Here is a 19,218-nt window from a genome sequence, read left to right on the forward strand (position 1 = left end):
CTCTTCTGATACTTTCTTACTTTGCAAACACATACATGCATAGTTTAGTCTTTTCTTAGCTTTTGTTTTACTGAAATGGAATGAATATTCTACATTTTACACCTCATTTTCCTCACCTAAAAATTTATCATGGATACAGATAGATGGATGGATAGATGATTAATATAAGCATAGCACAATGTCGATGGTGGAATCTACATTCTTGGTTCAACTTTCTGTTCATTTTAAAGTCTCATAATAAACTATTTGAAAATAATCTGTCACGAATGTCTTCCTGTGTCGATACACAGGATCCAACCCATTACCCATTCTTCTTCTTTTTTTTAATTTTTTAAAATTTTTATTTTTGGGAGAGAAACAGAGCACGAGCCGGGGAGGGGCAGAGAGAGAAGGAGACACAGAATCCCGAAGCAGGCTCAGACCCGACTCGGGGCTCAAACTCACGGACCGTGAGATCATGACCTGAGCTGAAGTCAGACACTCAACTGACTGAGCCACCCAGGTGCCCTTAACCCATTCTTCTTAACTGTCACTCTGATTCCCACTGTGTGGAATTATTATAAATTATTTAGCTAATCCCCTTTAGATAGACATTTAGGTGGTTTCTGTTATGATTTCTATTACCATGCAGATAAATGAATATATGTATCTATATTCAGGGTCTGCAAAATGTGGTCCACGGGCCAAATCTGGACCCGCTGCCTGTTTTTGTGAATAAAGTTTTACTGGAACAAAGTCATGCTCACTGGTTGACACAGAATCTGCAGTCTTTGAGCTACGATAGCAGAGGGAGTTGTGATAGAGACTACATGGCCCACAAAGCAGAAAATAGTTACTATTTGGCCCTTTATAGAAAATGTTTGTCAAATGCTGAATGTACTTGTGCTTTTATTTTTATAGCATAGAGTCTGAGAACTTGTTAGATCAACGGGTATATGAGTTTTTTTTACAGCATCATTGAGGTACATTATTGATGTGCAATTCACATATTTAAAGTGTACAATTTTGGGGCATCTGGCTGGCTCAGTCGGTAGAGTGTGCAACTCTTGATCTCGGTGTTGTGAGTTTGAGCCCCACCTTGGGTGTAGAGATGACTTAAAATCTTAAAAAAAATAAAGTGTACAATTTGATGACTTTTGACGTATGGATATACTTGTGGAATCATCACCACAATCGAGGCAGATAATGAGTATCTTCTGGTTAAAATGCAACTATCTTGCCAGGCACTAGCACATTAAAATGTTAATAACTGGTACATAACTGTTAGATACAATAACTGGCCAGTATAGTGTGAAACGAACTTAAAAATAAGTCCTGGGGCACCCGGGGGGCTCAGTTGGTTGAGCATCCCACTCTTGGTTTTGGCTCAGGTCATGATCTCAGGGTTCATGGGATCAAGCCCTGCGTTGGGCTGTGGTCAGAGCCTGCTTGGGATTCTCTCTCTCCCTCTCTCTCTCTGCCCCTCCCCACTCTCCTTTTCTCAATATAAATAAGTACACTTTTTTAAAAAAAGTGTATTTATTTTTGAGAGAGAGAGAGAGAGCGAGCAGGGGAGGGGCAGTGACAGAGGGGGACAGAGGATCCCAAGCAGGCTCTGCGCTGACAGCAGAGAGCCCGACGCGGGGCTCGAACTCACAAACCATGAGATCATGACCTGAGCCAAAGTCAGACACTTAACCAACTGAGCCACCCAGGCACCCCTAAGTAAATAAACTTAAAAAAAAAGTACCATATTTTAAGTATTCATTTACCTTTTTTTTTTTTTTTTTTTTTTGGTGAGCTCCGTGCCCGATGTGGGGCTCGAACTCAGGACCTGGAGATGATCAGGAGTCGCATGTTCTACCAACTGAGCCAGCTTGGCACCCCTAATTTATATCTTATTTGGTCCTCTTAACACCTTATGAGATGGCTCTTATTTTAGTTTTCATGGGCTTAGGGAGAGTTAAAACTACTGGCCTAAGGGCAAGCAATAGTGCCAGGATTAAAAAATAATAATCGTGAATATATTCTTCACCCCCAAAAGTTGTCTTGTACCTTCTCTCCCCTTCCCAGGTGCTGGACTGCGGTCAGTGCAGTTTGGTTTGCATTTAGTTTACATGAGCGGAATGTTAATGTGATTTTGTAGGAATCACATCTTTTGGCAGCAAATGTTAACTGAGCACCTCCTTTGCGCCGGGAGCCTTTGCTCACACAGCACAGGCAGGGCTGGCCTGGCCGCCTGCTCTCTGGCGGCCCAGGGACAGCCCGAGTCGTAGATGGGAGAGCCACCACTGTGGTGTCAGCCGATTGCTGCGGTTAGAGAGACGCCAGGGTGCGTGTCAGAAGGTGATACATGAGCTGGGTCTCAAAGCTAAGTGGGAGCCAGGTAGAAGAGAGGGAAGGGTGTTCTAGACAGAGGGCACAGCCTTTGCAAAAGCTTTGGAGAGAAAAAGGCAGCAGCCTGCCAGGGTCCGTAGTGGAGGCTGGAAATCTGGGATTTACCGTTGGGCAACGGGGAGCCTGGAAAGATTTTAAGGGAGGGCATGCTATGGGGGGCAAAGGACAAGCGTGGGCTCTGCGGCAGGGGGCGGGTGCAGGCAGGGACCCAAAGAGGTGACGAGTGCGAGTGCGTGAGTGTTGGAGAGGAAGGTGCTCTCACCAGGCCAAGGGAAGGGGAGAGGTATTTGAGGCAGAGGGTTGCAGAGCTATGAGCAGGAAGCAGGCCCTCTCAGCGCAGGGACTCTGGGGTTGCTGCCGGGAAGAGGCACCCCTCCTCTGGGGAGCCCCTCGTCCTGTGTCCAGCCCCAAGCCCTGCTGGGGCTACTGCAGCCACCCTGGGGCCAGGGCGGCCGGGAGGCGCCCGCGGCTACTGAAAGCCGCTTTTGTGCGGCAGCTCCAGCTCCTGTTTCGTTGACGTTGGAACCTGCTGCTTATTTATCCAACTTGAAGGGAAATTCAGCAGCAGCGGAGGGGAAAAAAATAACCTCAGCTGCCGAGCAGGGAGGAAGGAGGCCCCAGCCCGGCCCCTGCCGCCTCTGCCGCCCTGCCCAGTGCAGCCGGGGGCCTCGGGTCCAGGCCCATAGGCTGTCCCGGCAGCGGACGGGCCTCGTGCTCCCCAGCCCGGGTCTCCCTTGGCTCCAGGGCCCGGGACCACCCCCCTTCTGAAGCTGCGGTCTGCAGGGCTGGCCTCTGGGGCTTCCCCAGGGAAAGTCACCTGCCTGTGGGGCAAGTGGGCCCTGACCACCAAGGGTCTCACCTCCTTACTCCGCCCCTGCCTGGGGAGGCTCCAGGCTGGACGGTCCTGAGCTCCTGAACGTGTTCTGGAGCCTTCCTCCTGCCCCGCCCCAGCCCCCCCCTCCAGGGCAGCCAGCATAGGAGCCTGGCTCTAGGCCACACTGGCCTCTCAAGGTGTGAGGGCAGAAGCCTGACAAGGCCTGTCAGATGCAGAAGCATGACCTTTAGCCACTCCGGACCGTGGCATCCCTCAGCCAGGGACGGACGTGTGGAGGAAAAGGTGTGGACGCTGCCCCCAGGCCCCCCCCCCCCCCCGTACGGCCCAGGGAGGGCCTCCCACTGCTTCACAGCCCAGACCGCCTCCCCTTCCAGGCTCCAACTCTTTCAGATTATGGTCCCAACCACTCCCTGTGTCCTGTGAGGCCCTTTCATACCCATGACCTTATTTGTCCCATTTTACAGATGAGGAAACTGAGGCTGAGTGGTCAGCTGGACCTTGGGCCAGACACTTGGCCTATGCCCTGCCTTACCTCTCTGCCTTAGGTCATCCCACCAGGGAGTCCCCGCGTCCATGGCCCCGTCATTGTGTCTCTCCCAGCTGCGGCACAGGCAGGGAGGATGTCCCTCCATCTTGGTCCCTCCCTGGTCCTCGACGGTTGCTTGTCCTTCCTGGGTGTGCTCTGGGGAGAGGCAAGGGGAGCGTTATCCCACGAGGACAGAAGCCCCCTTCCCATACGTCTTCTCCTGTGGCCTGTACTACCATTTCTGCAGGCATCCCCACCCCCCTGGGGCAAACCACACGTGGATCTTTGACGCCTCTAGGCCCCACGCAGGGTGGTTCAGGACACAGTTTCTGGATTCAGCTGCCTGGGTTCAAACCGTGCTCTGCACCTGTCATCTTAGCTAATCTGTGCCGCCTCCCTGGGCTTGGGCCACATCTTGGCTCAGGACAACCCTCTGCTGACTGTGGACTCTTCATCGCCATTGCTTTCTGATTATTCTTTTTAAAGAGAAAGAAACAGAATATATATAATTTATAATCACACATATTTTAAAAACTAGCATTATGTTCTGTGCACACTTTCGAGTTTACTCAATAGAAAGTGAAATGGGGCGCCTGGCTGGCTCAGTTGGCAGACCGTGAGACTCTTGATCTCGGGGTCGTGAGTTTGAGCCCCATCTTGGGGGTAGAGATTACATATAAATAAACTTTAAAAAAAAAGTGAAAATCCAGGGGCGCCTGGGTGGCTCAGTAGGTTGGGCAGCCGACTTTGGCTCAGGTCATGATCTCGCGGTCCGTGGGTTCAAGCCCCGCATCGGGCTCTGTGCTGACATCTCGGAGCCTGGAGCCTGTTTCAGATTCTGTGTCTCCCTCTCTCTGGCCCTCCCCCATTCATGCTCTGTCTCTCTCTGTCTCAAAAATAAATAAACGTTAAAAAAAAAATTAAAAAAAAAAAGTGAAAATCCAGGGGCGCCTGGGTGGCTCATTGGTTAAGCGTCCGACTTCGGCTCAGGTCATGATCTCATGGTTCGTGGGTTCGAACCCCACATTGGGCTCTGTGCTGACAGCTCGGAGCCCGGAGCCTGCTTCGGATTCTGTGTCTCCCTCTCTCTCTGTCCCTCCCCAGCTCATGCTCTCTCTTTCTCTCAAAAATAAACATTAAAACATTTTTTAAAAAAGTGAAAATTCACATTCTTCATGCCTTCTCTTCCCCCTCTCTGGAAGGTTCCCTGTTGGCAGTGGGATGTGTGTCTATCCAGACTCAAAGACATTCTTACAGGTGAGTAAAATTGGGATGCTTTTGTTTACTTATAATACTTTTGTAATTTTTTTTAAAAGGTAGCATTTAAAAAATTTATTTATTTATTTTGAGAGAGAAAGAGAGCGCATGGGAGGGGCAGAGATAGAGGGAGAGAGAATCCCAAGCAGACTCTGCACTGCCAGGGCAGAGCCTAACACAGGGCTTGAACCCACAAACCACGATATCATGACCTGAGCTGAAATTACAAGTCAGACTCTTAACCGACTGAGCCATCTAGGCACCTCACGTTTGTAATTTTTTAAATGATTTTTATTTTTAAGTAATCGCCACATCCAGCATGGGGCTGGAACTCATGACCCCGAGATCAAGAGTCACATGTTCCTCCAACTAAGCCAGCCAGGTGCCCCAATACTTTTGTAATTAAAGTGATACATGCATATAGTTGTTTTTTGTGTGTTTTTTTAACTGAGATATAATTTATGTTCAGATGCACAAGTCTTGCGTGTTCAGCTTGACCAATTAGTAACAAAGTGAATATGGGGGCGCCTGGGTGGCTCAGTCGGTTGAGCATCTGACTCTTGATTTTAGGTCAGGTCACGATCCCAGGGTTGTGGGCTCGAGCCCCACACTCAGCACAGAGCCTGCTTAAGATTCTCTCTCCCTCTGCCCCTCTCCCCTGCTCGCGTGCTCTCACTCAAAAATAAAAAAATTAAAAAACAAAAAAATCCCAAAGTGAACACGGCCCTGTGACCACCACCCAGATCAAGAAACAGAGCATGTGCGCTCCCCCCCGCCCGCGCCGCCCCCCAGGCCCCCCCACCCCCCCCACCGAGGGCTGCTTCGTGTCCCCTTCCAGCCAGACGCTCTGCTGTTCTTGTTGCTTGTGTCTCAGCTCTGCTGCACCTGTTCTGGACCGTCTTATAAATGGGATCCTACGGTATTTGCTCTTTGTGTCTGGCTTCTTGCGCTCGGCGTGGTGTCTATGCGACTCCTCTGTGTCATTGTGAGTCTCTGTGATTTGTTTGCTCTTATTGCCGAGTGGGGCTCCGCTGTATGGACGTGACACAGTTTGTTCTGGTGACGGACATCTGGGCCGTCTCCAGTTTGGGGCTTGCTTATAGATGGCACGTACATCTTATAGGCTGAGTGTCTGTGTTCCCCCAAATTCCTGGGCCAAAATCCAACCCTCTGTGTGCAGGTAACGTAACGAGGTGGGGTCTTTGGCAGCTGACAGGTCATGAGGGTGGAGCCCCATGAGTGACACTAGCATGATTTTTGTTTGTTTGTTTAAGTAATCTCTACAGCCAATGTGGGGCTTGAACTCACGACCCTGAGATCAAGAGCCGCTCACTCTTCTCACTGAGCCATCCAGGCGTCCTGAGACTAGCGTCTTTATACAAGCTACGTGCACCAACGTGGTGAATCTTAAATCGTAAGGCTGAAAGAAGCCAGGGCCAGCAGAATACCTACTGTTCGTTTAGACAAAGCCTGGAAACAGGCGAAAGTAAATTAGATTGCTATTTAAAACAATTTTTTTTCAATACTTATTCATTTTTGAGAGACAGAGACGGGGAGGGCAGAGAGAGAGAGAGAGAGAGAGAGAGAGAGAGAGAGAGAATCTGAGGCAGGCTCCAGGCTCTGAGCTGCCAGCACAGAGCTTGATGCGGGGGGAACCCACGAACCGTAAGGTCATGACCTGAGCTGAAGTCAGATGCTTAACCGACTGAGCCACCCAGGTGCCCCGGTTTGCTATTTTTGATAAACGTTACAGAAATGCAAAGCAGGTGACATCATAATTGGTAAGTAGATGTGGCAGTCATGCAGGGACCGGGAGTTGGTTACGTTTGGGAAGGGCAGGAAGGGGCTCTGGGACTGGCAGTGCGTGTCCCTCTCTTGGCCGGGTGGCGTCACACAGGTGCTCGTCTGATAACAAGTTTCAGTGCGAACACCTACATTTGGGGCACGTTTCTGTGTGTTAGGTTTTCCCACGGAAGAAGGAAAGAGGCACGAGAAGTATATGAAGGGAAATCCAAAAGTCCCCATCCCTCTCCCCCCTGCAGGGTTGAGATGGTGGGTCTCACTCTGTTTCCTTCCGGAAACTTCTATGCACTCACCTCCCTCCATGCACGTGTATACAGAACAACGGGTGTTTTCTTGTGTTCCCCTTCAAAGATGTATGTACCATTCTGCAGCTTTTTTTCACTGGATGGGTCTTGGGCCCTTTCAAAGCTCAGTCTGCCCCCTGAGTAACCGTGGCTCAGCATTTCACACAGCATGAAAATATTCTAGCTGGACTGGATGAGTAATAGTACCCACTGCGTGGGGTGTTTCCTCAGTTTCCTTACCTGGAAATGACAGGAGCTGTGAAAGGAGATTAACTTGAGGTTCAGATGAGTCCATACAGGAAGAGCCGCTCCTAACGGTGTGGGACACACGTCCGTGCCCCCAGCATCGGCTGCGTAGGACTCGTTGGTTTGAATGATTGCGAACGTGTCATTTGCTTTAATAGCTAGAAGGGCAGGTCCTCGTCTTTTTTCCTCTGGATCATCGTCTTGGCTCCTTCTTGCTCACTTTCTCTTCTAGAAGAACTGTGTCTTCTACTTCCTTAAGTAGTCCTATTGGATTTAGAGATTACTTTATTGAAGTTATAGATTAATTTGGGGAAACTCACGCTTTTACAATATCGAGCCCACCCATCTGGAAGCAGATTATCTCTCTTTATATTCGGGTCTTTTCCTTCCTTCGTTCCTCCCTTCCTCTCCTGCTTCCTTCATCCCATACACATTTACTGAGCACCTGCTATGGCCCACATCTGGGGACACAGTGAGGACACAGACCCAGTCCCGGCCGGAAAGGCTGATGATCCATTCGGAGATTAGTGCAGATAGGTACACGCGCGTGCACACACACACACAGACACACACAGACACACACACACACACACACACACACACATGCTGGGTGATGTGGGGCTGTGAGGGCCTGCAGGTGTGGGGCACAGAGCCATGCCCTGAGTGGCAGGGTGGAGGGTGGTAACTTAGCTGGGAGGGGCAGTCCGAGGTGACTCCTGCATACATTTCTTGTCCCAGGTCTTTATCCCAATTCTGAGCCCCCTCAGACTCTCTTCCAGATTGAAGGACATGTTCATCCAAAAGCCCCACTGAGTGCTGAGAGGGGGAGGTCCCCCCACATCCCTTGTCTCCCCACATCCCATCATTGGTGTGCTGGGGCCTAAGCGCAGGTGGGGCTGAGTGTGCAGGGCCCTGAGTGTCTTGACCCAGAAAGTAGTGGGAAGCCTCTGCAGGAGACCGTAGAGATGGGGTGCCATTCTCAGACCGGCACTCTGGGACCTGGGGGAGGGGGCTGTGGCCTGTCAGGGCTGCACGAATAGGGAGGAAGGGAGTGTGCGGCTACAGACAGGGAGCCACGTGAATGAACGAATGAACGATCAGCCCCCATGGACACAGTCTGCTGGTAGGGAAGAGTCCAGAGCTGGGGAAGGGCCAGCCCTCCCCGAGTGCCCCCACGGTGACATCAACCTCCACACCGGCTTGGCCCTCATCAGCCAGGGCAGGGCTCTGACCACAGGACTCTCCAGCCTACAGGCTTCTCCGCAGGGAGGCCTGAGGTTGGGCCAGCTGCCTGGCAGGAATTGGGACCAGGGAGGGGAGGCTAAGGGCAGGACGTCCCCACCACGGAGGGGTGGCATCTGCTTGGGAAGGGGAGGGGGCGCCGTGGCCAGGCGGCTCCTGGGTGTCTCGCCTGACCTGGCAGGTCGGTGCCAGGAGGGCCCTAGGCCATAGCAAGGGGCTGCCCCCTTCCCCGCATCCTTGCTGCGTCCGCTCCCAGGAGGGGTGGGGACACGGCAGCCCCCATCCCGCCCCCGCACAGAAGCCCTTTCATGGACGGCTGGCTTGGAGCCCCACGCCTCCTTCCTGCCGGGCCCCCACGCAGATCCCCCTCTCTGGGCTCCCGCGGCAGGCCCAGGGTGGGGAGCAGCCGGGCACGGAGCACAATGTGGCTCCTTGTTCCCCAGCCCGGCCGAGCCTCCTGGAATTGGCCCATTTCCTGCCTGGGCCGTGGGGCCTTTTCCAAGGTAAATAAACAAATACAGAGAAGTTGGGGCCTGGGGTGGAAAGCGGGGTGTTGGGGTTTTCTTTCCGCCCCCAACCCCAACCCCATGGCCGTAGTTGCTGTGTGGCCGCAGGGGCAGAACAGAAGGCTGAGCCCCCACCCCCAAATTTTTTTGGCCCCAGAGAGAACAGGACCCACTGAAGATTTGGGCCTCCCAGTCTCCCCAGATCCTGCCCTCACCCAGGGCTGCCCCCGGAGAGGAAGCAAGGAGCCAGGGACCCCCGGCAGGGGTTCCCAGGCAGGGGACAGGCAGCGGAGGTGTGGAAAGAGCTCTGCAGTGGATGGCTGTCCCCGGGCTCCTGTACCCTCTGTGCCACCTCGGGGGGCTGTGTCCTTGGGGAAGGAAATGGCCTCCAGCTGCAGAAAGGGCTGGAGGGGGTGGGGGTGTAGTGCCTGGAGGGCCGCAAGCCCCTCGCTGGGCTGCCTGACCTGGACAAGTCACAGCTCCCAGGATTGGGGGGAAGGAGACTCAGGGCCCGTGCCCCAGTGGTCCTGGTTCTTTTGTCCAGATGTGAGGGGAGTGGCAAGATCAGACCCTGCCTCCCCCAGCATCCCCCCCCCCCCACACGTGCAGGCTGAGCCCACCTTGAACTGTGGGGATGAGAAGGACACAGAGCAGGGAGTGGGGGCTGCACGCAACCCCTCGCACTCCTCCGCACCCCGTCTTCTGCCTGCTCCCACCTGGTGCCCATAGAGAAGGCCCATCGGGTGGCACCTACTTCCTGAAACCGATCCTTCACATTTGTTTCCACAACCTCAGGCCCCGAATCCTGCCTTCCTTCACTTATGTTCCCTTAAAAGGCATATACCCGACAGCACAGCATGCCTGATGCCAATGGGGAGCCCCCCGGGGTGCGCGAGGCACAGTCCGCTCCACCTGCGGGTCTGGAAGTCTCCCCAGGAGGGCCGAGATGGGGGAAGCAGACAAGTGATAAGGTCCCTGCCCACATGGAGCTTCCGTTCCAGAGTCCTCCGAAAAGGCATCTGGTTCCCTGACCTTGACCTGCGTGTGCTGGGTGTGCCTCAAACTTTCCCATTACTTCCGAATGCTGGCAGGGCAGCACCTTCCCCACCACCGCCCCCCCCCCCCAACCCCCCAAGGACCTCTCTCATTTGTACGAGGTGGCTGCCAAATTCCCATTTCCCACCCAGCCTGCCCTCTGAGTCCGGACATCCAACTGAGTGCCCGGCATGTGTCTCCGCTAGGACAGCCCACGCCCACAGCAACCAGAACGGGGTTCTTGTCTTTCCCTCACCCCCACCTGCCCCTCTACCTCTCTTCTTGTCCTCACTGCGGCCGGTGACGTCACATCCAGCCAGGGGTTTGTGCTCAGAAACCTGGGAATACTTGGATTCCCAACGCCCGGTTCATCATCAGCCAGTCCAGGGAATATCCTGAGTCCCTTCCGTTCGTTGTAATCACACCACCTTATTGGACGTGGTTCGTTTGCCCAACGAGTTACTCTGTAATAACCAGACAACAGACCCTTTAGGGACAGATGGATTTTTCTCTCTGACATAATTGACTTCAGCCCGGTCCCACGCGGACACGTTCAGACTAGTGGAGCTCAGTCTGAAGCTGGGGCTCCGTCTGTTCTCAGGGTGTGTGGCTCTGAGGCCGGTCCGGGTGTCCACCATCTGTGGCTGGGCCCTCCTCTCCCCCGTGTGTGCGGGGACCAGTCCTCCCGGCAGGGTCACCAGGGGAGGAAGGGGTAGGGGAGCTCCGCCCAGGAGGGGCCCAGCACGCTGTCAACGTCCCTGCTAGCAACGAGGTTGGTTACAAAGAGGGTCTCGTGTAAGTCAGTGCCCTGGAGAGCCGGGGCCAGCTGACCCTCCATGGCTGAAGCAATGATGCCCGGACTGTGTGTCCGGGCCGGGCCGGATAAGGTTCTAGGCAGCGGAATCTACACTCTCCTGGTGCACCTGTTCCCTTCCGTCCACAGCCCGGACACCTGAGCACATCACCCGCAGCCCTGGTCTGAGGCCCCCACCTCCACTCCACAGAGCGGATCTCCCACCGCCCAGCACTGTTTTTGGCACAGTCCAGGTACGTGGCCACCTTGCCTGCCCTTGGCCTCGGCTGACCCTCACCACCTTGCCAGCCCGGGGCGGGCGTGAGGGGGACAGAATGACAGGAGAGGGCAGGGTTGCGATTTAGAATCACCCCCGCCCTGCATAAACCCACCAGACCCCATGATGAATCGAACTTCACAAAGGACCAGGAGGGTAAAGACACAGAGTCCCCGAGGAGCATGTTGCTGGGCTGGAGAGACAGGAGTCTAGACGGTGCTGACCCTGGGGTGAATCTGAGTTGGGGGGGGGACCCGCAACCGGAAGCAGCTAACTCTGTGAGGGTTTAAGAATAAAATGCAAGAAAAACGAGAAGAAACGGCTCATTAATCACCTAAAATAAGTGTAGTCTTAGGTTTCTTTGCAGGGAAGAAGATGTCTGGCATGAGTTTTTAAAGCTAAATGGGAGTTTCTCAGGCTGTTGGGTGGCAGTGGGGACAGGAAAAGGGAGCAGGTGCAAAGACCTGGAGGGCTGAAAGAATGTGGCCCGTTCTGGAAACAGTGAGTTCCATGTGTTTGTTAGTTACAGCGACAGAAAGGCAGTAGCCACTTCAACAACATAGAAGCTTCTCTCCCCACCCTCCCCGCCTCCCTTCTCATGGGAAAATCCAGAGGGAGGCAGTCACCACTAACTTGGTGTCTCAGCTCCATGAATTCCTCAGGGACCCAGGCTCTTTCCAGCTCACCGCACATCCCTGGAATGCAGGTTTTGACCTCTTGGCCCAAGATGGCAGTTAGAGTCCCGGCCATCACACCCACATTCCAGGCAGTGGCGTGGAGGAAGAGGTGAAGAAAAAAGGGGGGGAATATACATGCCAGTGTGCTGAAGGAAGGCTTTCAGAAGCTGACAGGTGACACTGTTTATAACCTGTTGGCCAGAATGTGGTTTGTAACCACCCTAGCCACAAGGACAGCGAAGAGATTATTCTGGGTGGCTGCATATCCAGCTAAAACTCAGGGGTTCAAATGCCACAGAAGAAGGGGAAGGAGGTATCAAGGGACAACCAGAGGTCTCTGTCTCTCTCCTTTGGCATGGCTGGATCCAGCTGTGGGGCCGGGGGACTAGAGAGGCGGGGAAGGTGGACCCCTGCCCCACGGGCGAGGGGCTGGCCCCAAGTGTTAAGCAAGAGAGCGAACCGCTCAGACCTATTCTGGGGGGGAGTGACGTCAGCAGTGTGAGGGCTGTGTTAGCGTGGGGACGGGCAGGGGGTATCCTGTGTGTCTGCTCAGATGACTGATGAGGCTCCCTTCTAGTGGCTCTTAGCCTTTCATAGAGGAAAACAGACCCCATCTTTCTCAGAACCACCACTTCCACACTCCTCTTCCCTCCCAGAGAGGGTGGCCTGGATGCAGAGGGAGCGAGGGATGAAGGGTCCAGCCTTCTGCTGGCCTGGGGCCCGTGCTGGCACCTGCTGGGGTCTGCCGGCCTCCAGGATGCGGGCCTGGCTTGCACCCCCTCCCACCCTTAGCTGACGTGGCACCGTGGCCACCACAGATGCCTCTGTGGCTGACTGCTGGCTTTTAACCCTGGGACTCGTCCTGCAGGACCCACTCGGAGGGGCCTTGGAGAGCTCTGTGTCCAGGCTACCCCTGCCTGACCATGCTGGCCATCGTGTCCACTTTGATGTGGCTCAGTCCAAGGGGTTTCCTCCACAGTCCCAATGGCAAGAGAACCCCACCCCTGGTTCCCTTCTCCATTTATCCAGAAGCCCAGGTGGGGACATATGCAATGTCGCCACTTGCTTTCCCACGAATCTCAGGTGCAGGAAGTGGGGGCCCCCGCCCCGCCCTCCTTCTTCTTGTCTGGATTGTTTTTCTCACCATAAACACTATGGTCCAGTGTCGTTCTCCAAGCCTGGACCTTGGTCAGTTACAGTGGAAGGTGCTGGCATTAAGTTCATTCCTTTTCAAGATGGCACAGTTGTGTGGTTGGATGCTAGACATCCCCCCCCCATCTCCTCTTCCTCTTTGCATGGCCTTTCCCAGGACGTAGCTCAGAACTGCAGAAGAGCAGAGCATATGAATAACGAAGCAGTTCCCTCCACCTCCCACCATCGAAGCAGGAGCCAGAAGGCTCTGGATGGAGCTGAGGTTAGTGGGGTGTCATGGGGGGGGTGGATTCTGCAACATCTGTCCCTTCTGCCGCCCCTTGCCCCAGAGCATCTCCGTGATCCCGTCTCATCGTCCGGGGCAGATCGGGAAGTTAGTTCACGAGATTATTAGTTAGCGATGGTCACTCCCTTCCCCACCGCCCCCCTCCATGGCAGGAGCGTTAGGTTGGGCTCAGCCGTGACACGCCCCAGCCAGCCCCTCCTTGTCCACAGAGGTTGAGGGACGTGTGGAGTCAGTCCTGGACCGACTTGGAGCCAAGTCCAGCTGCCCGGCAGAATGAACAAGAAATAAATGCTTGTTGGTTCAAGCTTCTGGGTCTTCAAGCAGCTTGGTACACAGCATTTTTGTGGCAATAGCCGACTGTCATTCTTAGGTGACCTCTGGGGCTCCTTGTAGCTCTTAGTATCTGTAACGGGACTAATCCTGGCCTTCTGTGAAAGGTTTGGATGCTGCACTGAATGACCACGAAGGAACTGAGTGACGCAGGAGCTCACTGAGAAGCAGCCCTCCCTGCCTTCTTCCCGGCAGAGCAGAGGTGGGGTCCACAGATCAGTGCGGCCCCTGTGCCCCCCGCCCCATGACCAGGGTTTCTCAGAGGATGAGAATGATGTCAGACGCAGGCTGCCTGCCCTGAATATCTCCCTGTCCCTCTGGCCTGGGCTGAATCTCACATACATCAATCTAGAAGGTATGCATCTTTGTACCCATTTCAGAAGAAATTGCGGGACTTCCTAAGACCACGGAGCCGATCAGGGAATAGCTCAGCCGGTGCTCCCGAGACTAGATTTTTCCATGATGAAGCACTACCTGCCCTTCTGGGAGCTGAAGGCAGGGAGCAGGGCAGGGACCAGTCGGGGCCCAGAAAGGCCCCTCAGGCACCCTCTCTGTCTGGCCTCCTACTTTCCGGGAAGGGACTCTGGTCGGAGGGGCACATCTTCAAGGAGGGGCCGTGTGTTTCTCAGGCCTGCCTCCCTCTTGCCTGGATCCCTCTCTCCTTCCTGTTACCCAGACTGGCCCTTGGAGGCAGCATGAACCCCAAATTCAAGGCCTCTCTCCTCTTTCCCTCATCAAAGCCAGCACCCAGACAGCTGTCACTCCTGAAAGCATGTGAGGCCCTGATGAGCAAGGAGAGCTGAGCCACCACAGGAGGAGGGAGGGCATTCTGAGGAGGCCACACGTGGACACGACCCAGTGAGGCTGGGAGGGAGGCAGGAGGGAGGCCACCCAGGACAGGGCCCGAGCTTCCTCTCCAAGCAAACACGAGTGTGGGGCCAGGTGTATTTATAACATAGCCCTGAAGGGGACCAGGCCTCACATAAATCATGCTATTTCCTTGGCAGGAGTAAAAATAGCCCCATGGCATCCTGCACATGCTTGTGCATGGAACAGAGCTGGCCGGCCAGGCCCCCCCACCCCCAGGCCCCGCCCTCTGGTCATGCCTCATTTGACCATCCGGACAGAGTTTCCACCTCCTCCTCCCCACCACGCACCAGGCTTGCTGCCTGCCCCTGGTCTCCACAGGAGGGGGTGCGGGGAGGGTCCCCCGCCGCAGCTCTGTCCCCCAGGCCGAGACCGCTGACTTTCGGGCTGGCTCGGGCCGGCTGCAGAGGGGCCAGTGCACATCCTTGGCCGAGTCAGGTTGGGGAAGAGTCAGAGCTGGGTAGCTCTGGGTGAGGAATGAGGGTCGGGTGCGGTGAGGGGCCTGCTGCACCACCCGGGCCTCCCCGGCAACCAGGAACAGAGAGAGGAAAGGAGGAACTTAAGGCGCCCTGGAAGCGGGGGTGGGGCTCCTCTGCCAGGGAGCCCCAAAGGGCGTCTGAGGCCTGCGTCGGAAGAATCTGGGGAGCTCCTCACAATGGAGGTTCCAGGCCCTGGACTCCCAGGAGTGGGGCCAGAAGTGCGTTTTAAGCAAGGCCCCCACGGTCTTAGGCCTGCTGTCTCTGCTGGCGGCCCAGGCCTCCCCTGATGCACACCCCCCCCCCACCCCCCGCCACCGCTCCCTGCACAGGGCTGGAGCTCTGGGAGGTGTTAGACTGGGCAGGGTCCAGGTTCTCTCCTCGCCCCCCTCCCTTCCACCTCCTCCCTTCGGGCAGGCCAATGTGCCAGCTCTCTCTGGGTCAGCAGCAGCAGGGAAAAAGTGACCGGCTGGAAAAGTGACCTATTTGAGGCAACATCACACCCCACCAGTGTCCAGGCCTCTCTCTGGGAAATCCACGCCTGGCGAGAGGTTGGGGAGAGGCAGCTCCCTGGGGGCTGAAGTGCTCGGGCCAGGTCTGGGAGGAGCCCAAGTGGGTAAGGGCCTGCTTGAGCTATTCACAATCACCTGCAGGGTGGACTTTCCCAGGCGGCAGTACCCCTGGAGCTGGGATTTGAACCTGGGTCTCTGGCCACCACCCACAGTCTAGGTCATGGTGGAAAACCCCAGATTCTTCCTTGTGTCCAAGCTCAGTGTTATTGCACAGCAGCCTTCGGCGTCTGTCTCTCGTGATGGCTAGGACATGAGCGTCAGGCACGGTGCCCTCCCCACCCACTCACTGGGCTCTGCCTCTCTGGGGCAGCCTCCGCCCGCAGAACCTCACCCTGCCCCAGGTTCTTGCTTTGGAGAGACTCGCAGGCACTTCGTTCGTCTAATTAGCCTTGGGCAGTGGTTCTGGCCACACCACGCCCTGGGAGATCTCGGAGGGGTCAGTCTTCTCTGAGCCTCCTTTGTACACCCCGCACATATTCAGCAGTCTCCGCCCACCAGCGTCACAGTGGGGACTTGCTCGTTCATTCTACAGATGGTTACGGGGTACCTCCTACAGGGAAGGCAGTCTTCCAGGGCTGGGGCTCCGGCGTAGGCGAGACAGGACAGGTCCCTGTCTGCATGGGGCTTGCACTCTGGGGAGTCTTACAGTGCGACAGTGGCAGGCTTGACAGCAGAGACTCTAGAACCAACCGGGTTCGAAGCCTGGCTCTCTTCACTAGCTGTGTGACCTTGGACAAAACGCCGAACCTCTCGGTGCTTCCGTTTCTCCAGCTGTGAACTGACAGTAATGGAGGTATGGGCTTTGCTATTGGGGGGGGGGGGGATTAAATGAGTTAATGGCACGGGACACAGAATGTGGGCTACCCTCACTGTCAGTGCCTGACCTGAGGCCCTCCCGGGGAGTCTTGGGAGGGTTATGACACGGCACTGGGGCACCAAATTGCGGAGTGCCATCATTTAGACTACGGCAGCCCCACCAATCTTTCCCTCTGAGGAATTCAAAGGGAACGGCTCTTGCCTTTTCCTCTTGGGCCACAGCCTCCTGAAGGGCAGCAAACCTCGGTTCCTCGATTCCTCAGGCATGGAGGCAGCGGCCGAAGCCAGGTACCCCCCCCCCCCCCAGCTCCCCGACTCGGCTTGGTGCCTGTCTTTCCTTCTACACAATCTGTCCGCCAGGAAGAAATCTCAGCACTACTCCGATAACACCGTTTTGGGGCCTTGCACTGGCTTTGCCAAAAAAGGAGACCCGCCCCCTCCCCAAAGCCCAGTCCTGAGGGGAACCGAGGGGAACCGCAGTCACACAGCCCATGCCCCTTTGTGCAGGGGGAGGAAAGGGCTGACCCCCTCTCTCCCCCCTCCCCCGCGCACTGGGGGAGCGGCTCCCCCCCCCCCCCCCCCGGGGAAAGCAGGTAAGGTGATGCGGTCTAGTTAACAATCCTGCCTGGATGGCTGGCTCTCTTTCCTGGCAAATTGGCGGGAGCTCTATGTGGATCCGGAAGGAAGAAAAAGAGACAACTGAAAATCCTGGGAAGTCCAGTCATCGGGGTTATTGGAGTAAAAGGCCAAATAGTATTAAAATCGAACCACCTGAGAATATCTTTATATTAAGAAAACCTTGGGACATATTAACAGTAGCACTGAGGCTGCCAGTGTGCCACAGTCTCAATGACTTGCGGATGTTAACGCCATGATTCCTACAACTCTCGAGTGAGGTCAGGGCTACCGGGCTGTTATTTACCCCTGCGTTTCAGTGCAGCAGTGGTTCTCAAAGTGGGATGGCCGGATCACTTTTCCCTGGGAACTAGAAATGGGAATTCTCTGTCGCCACCCCAGAGCTGCTGAATCAGAAACTCAGGAGGAGAGCTGCTCTGTATGTTAAAGTTTTGTTTTGTTTTGTTTTGTTTTGTTTTGAGAGAAAGAGAGCTTGAGTCGGGGAGGGGCAGAGAGTGAGGGAGAGGGAGAGAATCCCAAGCAGGCCCTGCACAGTCAGCGCGGAGCCCTAAGCAGGGCTCAGTCTCACGAAACCCGGGAGTCAGACTGCTCAACTGACTGAGCCGCCCAGGCGCCCCGGGACTCTGTATTTTAATAAGGCTTCTGGGTAATTCCAATGTGCGCTCCAGCATGAGAACCACTAAGCTAGCTTTGCTGTGGCAACAAAAACTCTACTCGCAGTGACTTAAAACAGCAAAGGGATATTTCTCCCTCACGCTGGCTTGTCGGCCAGGGGTGGGAGGGGGACTTTGCTCATCACAGCACTCAGGCACCCTTTGGAAATGGTCTTAAAGGCATATAACAAATGAAGAGATGGGGCGCCCGGGGGGGCTCAGGTGTTAAGCATCTGACTTCGACTCAGGTCACGATCTCACGGTTCATGAGTCCCTCATCAGGTGAGCTTGAGCCCCACTTTGGGTAAGCCTCGCTTCTCTCTCTCCCTCTCTCTCTGTGTCTCTGCCCCTCGCTCACTTGCACCTCCCCTCTCTCAAACAAAACAAAACAAAACAAAACAAAAACAAACGAAGAAGAAACGTTTATTCAAATCTACCAAGGGTTGGTAGGAACAGTGAGGGTCTGTGGGATTTGAACCAAGACCCCCCCAGCCCCACCTCTAGCTCCTCAAGATGATAATTCCACTCCAGACTGGGGCGGCCCAGAACGGAGAAGTCCCTTTCCCTCCAGCTCCCAGTCAAGAGGGCTGTTCTCCCCAAAGGGGCAGGACAGCAGCACTTTTCAGCTCTGGAATCCCTTCTGCCCAGACCCCACTCTGCCGCGAGCATGAGACCACGGAGAATCTTAGGCCCCGATCCCCTTGCCTTGGCTTGTGAGGCAGAGGTTCCATCGCGGGAGAGGACAACCAGGAAGACCCGAGGCTGCTGCCTTTTCCCCTCTACCGAGCCCTCGGCTCCTGAAGCAGACTTGTCTCTCAGAGAGGGAAGCATACCCTTGTCCTGTCTCCAGCTCGAGAGTCACGGCACAGAGACTGTACCTACAGGATGAGGCAGACTGTAGGACAGATGGCTCCGGATCTCTTCCCAAAGGAACGGACTTATTTACAACAGAGCGTGAAGAAGCTGGGGCCCAGCAGTGCTCTCAAAAACAGTGGGGACTGCGGTACAACGCCGTTGGAAGGAAGTGAGCAAATTCATTAGAGACACAGACTAAACTGTAGGCAGAGAGGATCAGGGAGAGAGACGACCAGAAAGAGCTCTCCTGGGGTCAGAACAAATCTCAAACACTGACCTCGGGAACTATCAAATGAGCTCAAATTTGATTGGATCAGCGTGAGACCAATTTATGCCATAGCACATTGTTGAAAATAATATTGTATAATTACAGCGATTAGTGGAGCTTAATGTACGGGTGGAATCAGAGGAAGAGACAGTCAGGGAGAAGCCTGCCGAGACCATGGCCGTTCTGGCGTAACTGTGGGCATGCCTATGGTTACGCCTCCTTGGAAGCAACATCAGAGGCTACACACGGAGAAGGAGAGAGGGTGGAATAAATAAGCCTTTCAGCCACTACATATATAAATTTTTTTTAAACGTTTGTTTATTATTGAGAGACAGAGAGACACAGAATGTGAGCAGGGGAGGGGTAGAGAGAGGGGGAGACACAGAATCCGAAGCGGGCTCCAGGCTCTGAGCTGTCAGCACAGAGCCCGACGTGGGGCTCGAACTCACG

At 54.9% G+C, this 19,218-nt stretch overlaps 1 protein-coding gene across 1 annotated transcript in view; it reads right to left on the minus strand.

Annotated features, from left to right (window-relative positions):
* Positions 1-3,673: 3,673 nt before the first annotated feature.
* Positions 3,674-19,218, minus strand: part of FKBP6 (FKBP prolyl isomerase family member 6 (inactive)) — a 69,213-nt gene continuing 53,668 nt past the window's right edge. Inside the window, exons 9-11 of the transcript XR_008419169.1 lie at positions 10,385-10,574; positions 7,322-7,591; positions 3,674-3,893 (exon numbers count right to left, since the gene is read on the minus strand). The gene's annotated coding sequence lies outside the window, so the exon portion shown is untranslated. The remainder of the gene's footprint in view (positions 3,894-7,321; positions 7,592-10,384; positions 10,575-19,218) is intronic.

Source organism: Panthera pardus, unplaced genomic scaffold (assembly GCF_024362965.1).
Source record: "Panthera pardus isolate Hobbes unplaced genomic scaffold, ASM2436296v1 HiC_scaffold_4, whole genome shotgun sequence".
NCBI classification, from domain to species: Eukaryota; Metazoa; Chordata; class Mammalia; order Carnivora; family Felidae; genus Panthera; species Panthera pardus.